Source organism: Capsicum annuum, chromosome 5, assembly GCF_002878395.1.
Source record: "Capsicum annuum cultivar UCD-10X-F1 chromosome 5, UCD10Xv1.1, whole genome shotgun sequence".
Classification (NCBI taxonomy): Eukaryota; Viridiplantae; Streptophyta; class Magnoliopsida; order Solanales; family Solanaceae; genus Capsicum; species Capsicum annuum.
In genome coordinates, this window is record NC_061115.1 from 202,067,176 (window position 1) to 202,082,485 (window position 15,310).

At 34.6% G+C, this 15,310-nt stretch overlaps 1 pseudogene; it reads right to left on the reverse strand.

Annotated features, from left to right (window-relative positions):
* Window positions 1–12,943: 12,943 nt before the first annotated feature.
* On the reverse strand, window positions 12,944–14,987 carry LOC107872615 (annotated as a pseudogene).
* Window positions 14,988–15,310: the final 323 nt, after the last annotated feature.

The window sequence follows — 15,310 nt, forward strand, 5'->3', positions numbered from 1 at the left end:
ACAACCTGAGAGTTTTATGGTTCTAGGAAAATAAAATGAGGTGTGTAAACTTGTTAATTCACTTTATGGAATAAAACAAGCACCTAAGAAATGGCATGCAAAGTTTGATCAAACCATGTTGGCAAACGGATTCAAGATAAATAAATATGAGAAATGTATTTATATTAAAGACACTTCAAATCACCAAGTCATTTTCTGTTTATATGTGGATGATATATTGATCATAAGTAGAGACATTTCAAACATAAATGTAACGAAACGAATGCTCGAGAGTAAGTTCGATATGAAAGATCTTGGAGTTGCGGATGTGATCTTAGGAATAAGAAATCCATAGAACTCCACAAAGGTTAGCATTGTCACAGTCTCATTATATCAAAAATGTGCTTGACAAATTCAAGTATATGGAATTCGGAATTGCCAAGACTCCATTGGATGTGAGCTTTGCACTTTGAAAGAATGAAGATGAAAGTGACTCACAATTGGAGTACATAAGAGTATTGGGATATTTAATGTATATAATGAACTGTACACAACTAGACATAGCAACAAAAATATCCTGCGGTACTCGAAGGATATCGTGATGCAAATTGGATCACCAGATCGAACGAACTAAAATCCTTAAGTGGATATGTATTTACTATTAGTGGAGGAGTAGTCTCTTGGAAATCATCCAAACAGACTTGTATTGCTCGCTCTACAATGAAAGCTGAATTTATCACATTGGATAAAGCCGGGGAAGAAGTAGAATGGCTCCGGAATTTCTTGAAAGATATTTCTTATTGGCCCAAACCAGTGGAACCAGTATATATACATTGTGATAGCCAAACGGCAATAGGTAGGGCAGGGAGCATGATATACAACAGTAAATCTCATCATATACGACGAATACATAATACCGTTAGAGAACTTCTCTCTAGTGAAATTATCACTGTTGACTATATAAAGTCAAAAGATAATGTGTCGGATCCACTTACAAAAGGCCTATCTAGAGAAAGAGTGGAAAGGACATCCAAAGTAATGGGTTTAAGGCCTAGGACAAGTCAGCATGTCAATAACTCTACCTAGCAGACTAGAGATCCCAAGAGCTAGGTTCATGGAGATCAAACAAAGTTATGACTGACAGGTTCAACATTGTCAATATACCCAACCTATTCTCATGATGAAGATAATGTTTAGTAAACAAGTATAAGACTCAAGGTGAAAAGTCTTTTAATGATTATCTAAATTTGGTAAATTTGACCAAATTATTTAATCTATAGGATTGAACGTTTAGAAATCACCTATGTGAGGGAGAAGTAGAAGCCGCTTCAAGGAGAATGTTAGTAAAGGCCTATTCTCTAAGCTCTCGTGAAATCGGGACATGTTCATGGCTGAAAAGAACAAAAACCATGAGAACCATAAACGGTAAAAAGATGGTTGTGTGACATGTATTGTCTAGGTATACATTAAAGATAAACAGTTCAAAGATATCAAATCTATCAATTGACCAAGTCCATCCGATGCATGTTTACTATGAAAAGTTCAAAGGAAAACCCACTTATCCAGATGTAATCAGTCTTTATTTGATGATCACATACTTGTTCGTAAAATCTTATGAAAAATAGTCATTACCCATTCATGTGGGGGATTGCTGGGTTCAAAGTATAGATAAAGTATAAATGGAAAATGGAGGAAATCAAGTGGAAGGAAAAATAGAGAAGAAAACACTAAAATGGAAAATGTACTCTAAAATGAAAGTCTATTATTTCTCTTATATTGTTGGGAGAATGTGACTTTCAAGTATTTATATTAAGAAACACTCATTCCACTTGGTAAGAGAGGCAAGAGATAAGAGATGCGCCTCGCACCGTCATCGTTGTCGCTCGCTCGGCTCAGCTTCGGCTTCGGCTTCGGCTTCGGATTTGGAATTGGATCGATCGATGAGATCTATCTTTTTGGAAAAAAATTATTTGACAAAAATTTAATCCAAAGGAAAAATAAAAAATACAGTAAATTTTTTTGTGTTTTGATCCTCCAGTTATATGCATGCATACTATGTTTCGAACTGATGCTTCAGAAGGATGCACTATTGCGAACTGATGCTTCAGAAGGATGCACTATTTCGAACCGATGCTTCGGAAGGATGCAATCCTTTAACAAAATGACACACTGATTCATTAAATGGTTTGTCTTTTCAGAAAATATGCAATCTTTGGACGAATAGACATGATTTTCAGGAAAGGTCACACCTTTTAAGTGAACCATTACCACTTTTCAGAAGAGGCATATGAAGGCTATATAAACCTGCATTCATTCACAGGTTTAGATATGAATTTTCTGAATTATAAACTCTTTTCTTGTCTTTAAAATATTTTGTGTGATCAATCAAACTGTTGAGTGGGTTCGTTGAATCCAACGATTTGAAGTACTGCTATTATTCGGATTGAAGGCCATTTTATCCTTGGAGAAAAATTCCATAACCTTGGGTACAGTGAAGGGAATTATTCCTTAAGAACACTCTGTGAAGTCGGGGGACTTGGACTTATAAATCTATTTCATCTATTTTCTGAAAATAAACACACTTCTTAGATATATTATTCATAATCTAGTGTTGAATGTGCTAGTAACTTCAAAAGTGTTCATCTTACACTTGAACTAGAGTTGAATTTGGTGTTGCATGTATATAGATTCTTGTACCCAAACACATAAAATAACGTTATATATGTGAAGGTAATAATAATGATACTTGTCATTTTCTATTATTTTATTGTGTGGGATTTCATAGCTCAAGAAGAGGTGGTTATACAGAACATGACAAAGTTTTATATTATGTGACTTTAGATATGAAGGTGTGGAGATTGCGTATTAGGATAGAAGGCTAGTAGGCCATGGAGGTGGAGTGTTGTCTTGTTTTTCGAAGGTTTAGTAGGCAGTGGAGTGTTGTCTTGCTTTTCGAAGGTTTAGGTATGTTGGTGTTTGTCGTAGAACTAGTCATATTATTTACTTCTTGCTTTTGATATGTATCATCATATGTTATTTATTGTGTTTCAATTATCACATTAGTTCGATATTGTTACTATTCAGTACTTGTAGGTCCGGCATTGCTTTCCTTATTAATTATTATTGTTATGCTTTCTCCATGGTTTTCTTTTTCTTTTATGTGGATTGGTGTACTTGAGCCGAGTCTTTCTACTTCCACATGGTATATAATAGTAAGATTTACGTAAACTATACCCTCCTCAAATCTCACTTGCAAAATTTTACTGAATATGTTGTTCTTGTTGAGATTTTATAGTTTAGATTCATAGCTACTAATTATGGCATAAATAAGAAACTATGGCTTCTTTAATGGGTATTTGAGATGATGATACGTATAAGAACAATAATGATAATTGATAACAATTGGTAGGATCATGTTAATCCTCCGCGTACAATATATTCTTATAGTGGTCGGGATCATTTATCAAATCCTGCTCATAACAAAAGTTTTAGTGGATCAGACTACTTTTTTTTATGTTAATCCTCTGTTCACGTTTCAAGATTGATTTTTCTATTTTTGTTTCCTTCTATGTGTCTAAAATGATTTTTCTATTTTTGTTTCTTTCAATGTATCTATAAAAGAGTATATTCGTGTTCTTTGGTACTTCTAATATCTAGTGGGATCGAGCCTATCGAGTTGTCTACTTCAATAAGATAAAGTTCATATATGCACTAAGTAAAGGTGGTTAAGTTCAACAGCGCCCAACTCCCAATCTAATTTACTCCAAAATGTAACTTTAGTTTGGTGTATAAATGAGAATATATGTTAAAGGAAGACAAATAAGAAATTCCTGATCTCAGAATTATCCCCCTCTGTGTTACAGTAGCCAAATTTTTAAACAAAATATTGTATTTGTACAACACACTTTTATTGAAACATCTATTTTAGTTCACCCTATTTCCCACCCCACCTTTTTTCTGCTTATTCCCTACAGTTACAATAGATTATTCAATCTGTCGGTTGATGGTAGAAATGTTCAATTACGTAAGCAAGTCTCATTTGTCATTTTAATGCTTAGTCCTTGAATCAATTAATAAAAGATAATTGTGTCAAAGAACTTAGACAGTTCAAGAACAATTAAGACATACTTAAAATTTATAATCTAACCTCATGCATGTATGAGATAATATACGAGGGATGAGAATTCAACAGATGGTTTCATAGCTATAAGGGATGCTAAGCCTCGAAAGGTACTTCCAAAATCCCAACTATGGAGAACGCTCTCTCGAACGAAGAAAGACTCAATGGGTTCAGACGCAAAGGCAAAGCACAAACGATGAATCAGAGATGAGCTTGTCAGATTGCTCAGGTGCACAAACAAGCTTGCATAGGCTTCTCGTCGGAGTATCATCATTGGACAAGGAGTTCCACCAGAGAAGAAAATTGAGAGGGTTGTATTGGCTGTTAGTAGGAAAAAATGGATGCCTATGGAAGACATAGATGTGGATAGTAAACAAGAAAAGAAACATTAAATAAAAAAGAAAATAATTATTTGGCGCTGAGATAGCATGCCACGTGGTGTTCACCTCACCAAGTTGTTAGTCTACGTGGAAAATCATTAAAAAGAGGGGTATATTTATATGCTTTGGTAACGACAGGGACATATTTGAACCCATAGTTTAACAAGGGGTAAACTTAGCCAATTTATAAAAATAGAGGGGTATTTTTATCAATTATAAATAAAAATAAGACATCACAGAATCAGTAAAACTTGAGGGGTAAATTTCATTCATGGTCACTTAACTTTGTATCTATTATGCAATAGTCAGTTTTCTTTCATTCACATCATCTATGGTCATTTAACATTGTGCCTATTACACAAAAGTTATTTTTCTTTTATCCATTACACAAAAGTCGCTTTACTTTACTTCGACCATCACAAAAGTCACTATGGCCGAATTTTACAATAATCCCATTGAAAAAATGATGTGACACCCTTAATTAGCTCTTAATTTTAATTTAAAAGAATATAATATATTACACATATCTTGATCTTTTTTATATGTGTCCACCCGATTTTCCTTATGGATTATATAACGAAGAATATCAATTTCTCAATAGATTAGGCTACCTAGTAAAGACTATTTTCATTAAAAAAAATGATTATGACATGTAGTTGATAAAATTATTTTTTCCATACATTCTTTTTCTTGCCACTTGGATCTTTGCATTCAGTATATCATAATAACACGATAAACTACTCTATTTATTGAGTTTGTCTTTGTATTTTTAATTGTTTGACTAATCGATTAATTCTCTTAAATTTTTTTACCATAATATTCAATTTATGATAAATTCCATCTTGTTTAATTAATTTAATTGATAAATATATAAATTAGATCTCCTATGATTTCTTTATCTATTAAAGTACTTATATTTTATAACTTTTATAAACAAAATTATTAATATAACATTATTTGTACAATTCTGACAATACTTATTCAATGACACAATTAAAAAGATTTTATTTTAAAACTATCTTTAGCATGTTGATTTCTCTTCATAGAATTAAAATAATTTTTTTTTAAAAAATAATATCATACATGTATTTCTATTTTATGTGTTTTGAAGAATTTATCTTGTTTATCACTTTTCTTCGATGCACCTTTTTGGCAAATTAATGTAATATTATGAAATATTTCATAAAAATGTCAACCAATTTTTTTTTTTTTTATAAAAATAGTCTTTATTAGGTATCTAATCTATTAAGAAATTGATATTCTTTCATTAAATAATTCATAAGAAAAATTGAGTTGTGCACATATAAAAAGGGTCAAGATATGAGTAATATATTATATATTCACTTAAACAAGATTAAGAACTAATTAAGGTTGTCACATTATTTTTTCAATGAATTATCATAAAATCTGGTCACAGTGACTTTTGTGATGGTCGGAGTAAAGTTAAACGGCTTTTGTGTAATGAATGAAAGAAAATGACTTTTGTGTAATAGATATAAAGTTAAGTGACCATGGATGAAACCAATCAAAGAAAAAAGACTTTTGCATTAGATATAAAGTTAAGTGACCATAGATGAAATTTACCCAACGTTGGGTTGTAATCTCTATCTCTCTAAACAAAGCATTGTATTTGTACAACACACTTCTATTGAAACATCTTCTCCTCCCACGACAGAATTAATAATGTTTTCACTTATTTTCTAGCGTGGCTCAAACATAAATAACCGGTTGAGCTATTTGAGTGCATCCAAATAGCTCTTCAACCGTGAAGATATTGCCACGTAAAGGCAAACTCTCATTATATATCAATTATTTTGTTATTGCTACAGACTTGAACAAGCTGCCACATAATCCATAATAGATTTAGCAATTCAACAAAGATTAAACTCAATTAAATTAATCACAATCAAATACAGATTGAGTAAAAATCACAAGAGCAACAACTTTTGGGTTCATAGCAGATGAAAGAAGTGTGAATGGAAAAATGGAGAGTAAAAGGGTGGAGGGAAGGAGACACTAAAATTGGAAAGTATACTCCCAAATTGGCAAGTTTACTCTTTCTTCCACATTGGTGGAAGAAGAGAACTTGAGAGTGTTTATATTGAGAAACACTAAATCCACATGGATAGTGAGGCAAGAACTAGATGATGCCTCGCGCCATTGTCATCGTTGCTCACTCGGCTCGGCTTCGGATTCAGATTTGGATTTGGAAAATGATCAATCGATGAGATCTATCTTTTTGGACAAAATTTATTTGAATTCAGAAAAATGCCAAAGGGAATAACACAGTAAATATTTTTTCTATGTTTGATACTCCATTTAAATACATTTTGGTGATGTTTTTCTGAATTGATATGTTGTTTCAGTGAACGTTGAACAAATGCACTGTTACAGTAAACAGATGCACTGTTCCAGTGAACAGATGCACTATTACAGTAAATAGATACACTGTTACATGCACTGTTCCATTGAAATGGTGCACTGTTTCGCGAAATTGTGGAATGTTTTAGCAAAAATACTGCACTGTTTTGGAGAAAAACAGCTATGCAATATCAGAATAGTCACACCTCTAAGTTGAAACAATGCCACCTTTTCGAATAGACATGTTATGGCTATAAAAACCTGTCTTCTTCCATAGGTTTGAAGCAATGAATTTTCAGAATAAAAACTCTTCTTTTCTTTACAAATATTTTGTGTTATCAATCAAAGTGTTCTGTGCGTTCGAAGAATCCGCCTATTTGAGGTACGGCTATAGTCGAATTGAAGGCCATTTTATCCTGGGAGGAAAAATTCCACAACCTCGGGAACAGTAAGGGGAATTATTTCCTTAAGGAAATTCCGTGAATTCAGACGACTTGGCCTATTTAATTTCTGCTTCATCTTATTTTTCTGTCAAAATAAATACACCTCTTGGAAAGGTCATTTTGATCTAGTGTTGAGGGTATTTGATACTTTATTGTGTTCTTGTTTATACTTGAACTCTAGTTGAAGTTGTTGTTGTAATATACAGATTCTGCATACCCGACCATATTGTGGGAAATAACAATCTTAAGGAAATAAGCTACAGAATCTGTATAGCTTATTTTTTGAGATTAAAGCTTAAGTTTTCTACTCCGCTTGAATTTAACTAGTGATTAGAAGACATAAAATCTTCATCACAAGTTAAGGTTCACTCGGTTGATGATTCGAAGTAATAAAACCTTCATCGTTAACTAGAAACAAGAAGAAGAGTTTCAAGTTATTTAACTTTATAAATAGTATTCTGAAAAATTACTAAGTTTTCTGTCTTGTGTTGGCAGGAAAAACAACAACTGAAAGTCAAATGCATGATGTAGCTATCACTGTGGGGGCAAAGAAAATTGCTTCATCAAGCCGTACAAATGCTCCGCCAACAATGGCACCGGCGAAGAAGTCAAAAAAATTTTCGGGCATTGACTTCAAGCGGTGGCAGCAAAAGATGTTCTTTTACCTCACCACTTTATGTCTGCAATGGTTCACTGGAGAAGAAGCTCCTGAGGTGCCCAAGGAAACCTCGGACAAAGACCGTTTCATTATTGTAGATGCTTGGAAACATTTGGACTTTCTTTACAAGAATTATATTCTGAGTGGTCTCCAAGATGACCTCTACAATATTTATAGTGGAACCAAGACATCAAAGGAACTGTGGGGGGCATTTGAATGGAAATATAAGACGGAGGATGTGGGAATTAAGAAATTCCTTGTTGCATGGTTCCTGAACTTCAAAATGATAGATAGAAAATTTGTTGACTATCAAGTATAGGAGTTGCAAGTCATCATACATGAACTCGTAGCAAAAGGTTTAATTGTGAATGATGTTTTCCAAGAAGTAGCGATAGTTGAGAATCTACCACCTTTATGGAAAGACTTCAAAAACTACTTAAAGCATAAGCGCAAGGAGATGACTGTTGAAGATCTTGTTGTCCGACTTCGTATTGAAGAGGACAATAAAGCTGCCGAAAGAAGGTCAAAGGGTAATTCTACAATTAATGGAGCACATATTGTAGAAGATGACCAAAACAATTTGAAGAAAAGAAAGAAAGTTGAACATGGAAGCAATCAACCCAAGAAAAAGTTCAAGGGAAAAGGCTTAAATTATAGCAAAATTGGCCACAAGTCCACAGATTGTCGAGCCCCGAAAAAAGGCAAGAAAATATGATTGAATCCAACAAAGAATACGATTATTTGTGTGCTATGTTCTCAGAATACAACTTGGTGGGGAATCCTCGCGAATGGTGGATGGATTCTGGTGCCACCCGCCTGTATGTGCCAACAAGGAGTTGTTTTCGTCATTTGCTCCGACTCAAGCAGAAGAAATGATCTACATGGCTAACTCTGCTACTGCTAAGGTAGAGGGAACAGGAAAAATTTGTTTAAAGATGACTTCCGGCAAAGTCTTGACACTAAACAATATGTTATATGTTCCGGAGTTATGTAGGAACTTAATTTCTGTTTCACTCCTAGATAAGAACGAATTCAAATGTGTAACCTTTCTGGAAAAATTGTAATTAGCAAAGGAGAAATGTATCTAGGGAAAGGCTATCTGACCGAAGGCTTTTATAAGATGAATGTAATGACTATTGAAATAAATAAAAGTTCAAATTCTTCTTATTTGCTTGAGTCTTATGATTTGTGGAATGAACGTTTAGGCCATGTTACTTACAAAACATTACAAAAACTGATTAACTTAGAAGTTTTGCCAAACTTTGAGTGCAATAAATCAAAGAATCAAACGTGTGTGGAATCGAAGTATGCAAAGCATCCTTATGAGTGCGTTGAAAGGAATTTCAATCCCTTAGACTTAATACACGCTTACATTTGTGATATGAAGTCAACACCATCACGTGGTGGGAAAAAGTATTTCATAACTTTTATTGACGATTGCACTAGATATTGTTATGTCTACTTGCTAAATAGTAAGGATAAAGCAATAGATGCGTTTAGGCAATATAAAACTGAAGTTGAAAATCAGTTAGACAAAAAGATCAAAATGATAAGAAGTGATAGGGGGAAAATTTGAATCTCCCTTTGCGCAAAGATGTGTAGAAAATGGAATAATCCATCAAACTAAGGCCCCATATTCACCTAAATCTAATGAAATTGCCTGAAGGAAAAACTGAACTTTGAAGGAAATGATGAATGTCTTACTTATAAGTTCTGGTTTACCACAAAACTTATGGGGGAAGGCTATCCTTACAGCCAATTGTATACTCAACCCATAGTAAGACACAATCAATTCCTTACGAAAATTGGAAAGGAAAGAAATCCAACTTGAAATATTTCAAAGTGTGGGGGTGTCTATCGAAGGTTCAAGTTTCTATACCTAAAAGGGTTAAGATAGGACCTAAAATGGTGGACTGCGTGTTTATAGGATATACAAAAAGTAGTAATGCATGTAAATTTTTGGTTTATAAATCCGAACATCTGGATATTAATGAAAATACGGTAATTGAATCAGACAATGCTGAATTCTTTGAAAACATTTACCCGTATAAAACTAGACATGAACAGTCTAGTGGAGGATCTAAATGACCTCGAGATGAAACAAGTGAGAATGTACATAATTAGAAAATTCAAGACGTAGTACACGTCAAAGAACGTCAACTTCGTTTGGATCTGATTTTGTAACATTTCTCTTAGAAAATGAGCCTCAAACATTTAAAGAAGCGATGTCGTCGTCAGACTCATCCTTTTTGAAAGAGGTAGTCAATAGTGAGGTAGATTAAATCTTAAGAAACCATACATGGGAATTGGTTGACCTTCCTTCCGAAAATAAACCTTTAGGTTCTAAATGGATCTTCAAAAGAAAAATGGTACTATTGACAAATACAAGGCAAGACTTGTAGTAAAAGGCTTCAAACAGAAGGAAGGCCTTGATTACTTTGATACATACTCGCCAATAACAAGGATAACCTCGATTCGAATGTTAATTATTACCTTGGCGGCGGTATATGATCTTCAAATCCATCAAATATATGTGAAAGACCGCATTCCTAAATGGATATTTGGAGGAAGAAATATACATGGAACAACCTGAGGGTTTTGTGATTTCAGGAAAAAAAATAAGGTGTGTAAACTTGTTAAGTCACTTTATGGACTAAAACAAGCACCTAAGCAATGGAATGCAAAGTTTGACCAAACCATGTTGGCAAACGGATTCAAGATAAATGAATGTGATAAATGTGTTTACATTAAAGACACTCCAAATTACCAAGTCATTGTTTGTTTATATATGGATGATATGTTAATCATCAGTAGAGACATTTCTGACATAAATGCAACAAAATGAATGCTCGAGAGCAAGTTTGATATGAAAGACCTTGGAGTTACAGATGTGATCTTAGGTACAAGAATTCATTGAACTCCACAAGGGTTAGCATTGTCACAGTTTCATTATATCGAAAAAGTACTTGACAAGTTCAAGTATATGAAATTCGGTATTGCCAAGACTCCATTGGATGTGAACTTTGCACTTCGAAAGAATGAAGGTGAAAGTGACTCACAATTGGAGTACGCAAGAGTATTGGGATGTTTAATGTATATAATAAACTATACACGACCATACATAGCCTATACTATTAGTAAATTGAGTAGGTACATGAGTAATCCCAACAAAACTCATTGGATGACAATGAAAAGAGTTTTGGGGTATCTTAAATACACTCAAAACTATGTTTGCATTATAATAAATATCCTGCGGTAAATTGAAGGATATAATGATGCAAATTGGATCACCGGATCGAACGAATTAAAATCCACAAGTCGATATGTATTTACTATCGGTGGAGGAGCAGTTTCTTGGAAATCATCCAAACAGACTTGTATCGCTTGCTCTACAATGGAATCTGAATTTATCGCATTAGATAAAGCCGGTGAAGAAGCAGAATGGCTTCGGAATTTCTTGAAAGATATTTTGTATTGGCCCAAGCCAGTGGCACCAGTATGTATACACTGTGATAGCTAAGCGGAAATAGGTAGGGCAGGAAGCATGATATACAACAGTAAATCTCATCATAGACGATGGAGACATAATACCGTTAGGTAACTTCTCTCTAGTGGAATTATCACTATTGACTATGTAAAGTCAAAGGATAATGTGTTGGATCCACTTACAAAAGGCCTATCTAAAGAAGGAGTGGAAAGGACATCCAAAGTAATGGGTTTAAGGCCAAGGACAAGTCAGCATGTCATAACTCTACCTAGCATACTAGAGATCCCAAGAGCTAGGTTCATGGAGATCAAACAAAGTTGTGATTGACAGGTTCAACATTGTCAGATACCCAACCCATTCTCATGATGTAGACAATGTTTAGTAAACAAGGATAAGACTTCAGGTGAAAAGTCTTTTAATGATTATCTAAATTTGGCAGATTTGACCAAATAGTTTAATCTACAGGATTGAACGTTTAGAAATCACCTATGTTAGGGCGAAGTAGAAGCCGCTTCAAGGAGAATGTTAATAAAGGCCTATTCTCTAAGCTCTCGTGAAATCAGGACGTGTTCATGGCTAAAAAGAACAAAATCATGAGAACCATAAATGTTAAAAGGCTGGTTGCGTGACATGTATTGTCTAGGTGTACAATAAAGTTCGACGGCTCAAAGATATCATATATACTGATTAACCGAGTGCATCCGATGCATATTCAGTATGGAAAGTTCAAAGGAAAATCCACTTATCCAGATGCAATCAGTCTTTGCTTGATGATAACATACTTGTCCGTAAAACTTTTACAAAGAATAGTCATTCTCATTCATGTGGGGGATTGTTGGGTTCATAGTAGATGAAAGAAGTGTAAATGGAAAAATGGAGAGTAAAAGAGTGGAGGGAAGAAGACACTAAAAATGAAAAGTGTACTCCCAAATTGGCAAGTTTACTCTTTCTCCCACATTGGTTAAAGAAGAGAACTTGAGAGTGTTTATATTGAGAAACACTAACTCCACATAGATATGAGGCAAGAACTAGATGATGTCTCGCGTTGTCATCGTCAGCGCTTGCTCACTCGGCTTTGGCTTCGGCTTTGGATTTGTATATGGATTTGTCAAATGATCGATGAGATCTATCTTTTTGGACAAACTTTATTTGAATTCCGAAAAATGCCAAAGGGAATAACACAGTAAATATTTTTTTCTGTATTCGATACTCCATTTAAATGCATTTTGGTGATGTTTTTCTAAATTGATGCGTTGTTTCAGTGAACGTTAAACAAATGCACTGTTACAGTAAACAGATGCACTATTCCAATGAATAGATGCACTGTTACAATAAACAGGTGCACTGTTACAGTAACAGATGCACTGTTCCAGTGAACTGATGCACTGTTTCGCGAAATGGTGTAATGTTTTAGCAAAAATACTGCACTGTTTTGGGAAAAAATAGCCATGCAATTTCAAAATAGTCATACCTCTAAGTTGAACCAATCCCATCTTTTCGAACAGGCATGTTATGGTATTAAAAACCTGCTTCTTCCACAGGTTTGAAGCAATGAAATTTTCAGAATAAAAACTCTCTTCTTTTCTTTACAAATATTCTGTGTGATCAATCAAAGCGTTCTGTGCGTTCGAAGAGTCCGCATATTTGAGGTACCGCTATAGTCGGATTGAAGGCCATTTTATCTTGGGGAGAAAAATTCCACAACCTCGGGTACAGTGAGGAAAATTATTTCCTTAAGGAAATTCCGTGAATTCGGAAGACTTGGCCTATTTAATTTCTGCTTCATCTTATTTTTTTCTGAAAAAATAAATGCACCTCTTGGAAAGGTCATTTTGATCTTGTGTTGAGAGTATTTGATACTTCATTGTGTTCTTGTTTATACTTGAACTTTAGTTGAAGTTTTTGTTGTAATATACAGATTCTGCATACCCGACCATATTGTGGGAAATAACAACAGCTACTATGTTACATCTTCAGACCATGAATAATAATATCCTGACTCCAAACAGTCAATCCAATCGTCAGAATTACAGCAAAATTCAATAGGGAGTAACAAACTGCATGAATTTAGGATCAGACTCCAATCCTTTCATTGTTTCAGGTGAAAATCACCTCCACATCCACACTTCCACCTCCTTCTCGACCCGGAAATGCTGGTATCTTCCCATCAAATTTATTAGCCCTTCCACTCCGAAAAGCAACTGGCCTGCCCCAACCGAAATCATTATCGTACATTGGAAACCTTGGTGAGCTACCCATTGTCAGCATAGCTCCATCAAAATTCCCCAGAGGGAAGCACTGCGGATCCTTCTCCCAATCCTCTACAAACTTCCTCACCATAACATCATCGTGCGCCTTCACATTTTTGTTCAATTGCTCCGCGCACCAGTGCAAATCGTGAGACAAAACGTCCCCTGCTGATACATAAGTTGGAATGCTCTGAATGGCGTTGCCAAAGTATAACGGATTTAGCTTCGGATGGAGACGATGACGACAATTTACAGCCATTCTGAATGTCGTCATTTGGGAAGGTGGGAACTTCCTTGCACGTGTCACTGCACGCCAGAGCAATGCACAAAGCGATTGAAATGATGAAATCTCCATCATAATTCAATTTCTGATTGTTCGTCTTCGCTTTGAGTGTTTGAAATTTTTGCCTGCTAAAACTAAAAATCCTTTCCCTCAATGGAGCATCGCCCGAAAACGTGACTTTGGGGCCATCAGCAGGGAGTTTTAGCACAACATTTGAAATCAAAATTGAATTTAGGGTAAAATCGGGCTCCCTTATAATCCTTTTGACACCGCTCACCTCAGCAAATGTATTGAAAAAGTTCCATAACGATGTCCCATCAGTGACAGAATGATTGACGGCGTATCCGATGAAAATGCCATCAGCTAATTCCGTCACTTGGACGGATAAAAGAGGGCTAAAATGCCCTCTATGGCTAACCGTGCGGTCCATAGGGAAAAACCCCTTGACGTGATCAGGAACATCAACGGAACCTATGACATCGCGAATGAAAATGTGAGTGGCTGAAGCATGAACAAAATCAACACCGGTATCGTTACAAGAAATGTAGACATAGCCATCTGCGCCGGTTACGAATCGACCAGCAAGTGGAGGGAAGTGAGTGAGTGTCTGAGAAAGACTGAGCTTGAGAAGGGAAATGAGGTGAGCGATACGAAAAGGAGGACGAGTAAACAAACAACCTTTCTGAATATAGTGAACAGAGAGCATAGGAAGATTGGAAACAGAAAGTTTAAAATCAGAAAGAGATGATTTTTGGGAGGGGAAAATTTTGCATTTGGAGACCAAACTAACAGCTGCAGCAGAAGGCATTGTTAGTAATTTGGTGGGAATTTTGTACTACTGAGCTTGTAGTATTGTTTAGTTGAGGATGAAGTGAGAGTAGAAAGAAGGGGACCATATACATCGGAGATTTATGGAATTAAATTCATGTATTTGGGGAAAGTGACAGTTGTCTTTTTCTCTTTGTTGGCAAGTTTGAAACATAGAGGGAGTTGACTCATGATCTCTTTTTAAAAAAAGAAAATTTATTTGGGGGAGTGTACTTAAAAAGGCAATATGATGAACTCCTTTCTATCTAAAAATATTTATTTTAATTTAATTATTTTTTTAATAAAATTAAAAGTATTTTATTATATTTTTTAAATACTATTCTTAATATTAAATGATTAAATAAAATATATTTACTCAAATCTATATTTTTAAAGCATAATGAATAAAATTAATTTGATAAAATAAATCCCTAATAAATATTTTCTTAAAGAAAGTATCAAGTAAAAAAGGATTAACTATTTTAAAATGGAGAGAGTAAGTGGTTGCACGTTAACTAACTATGATGACACTATCTACGTAAA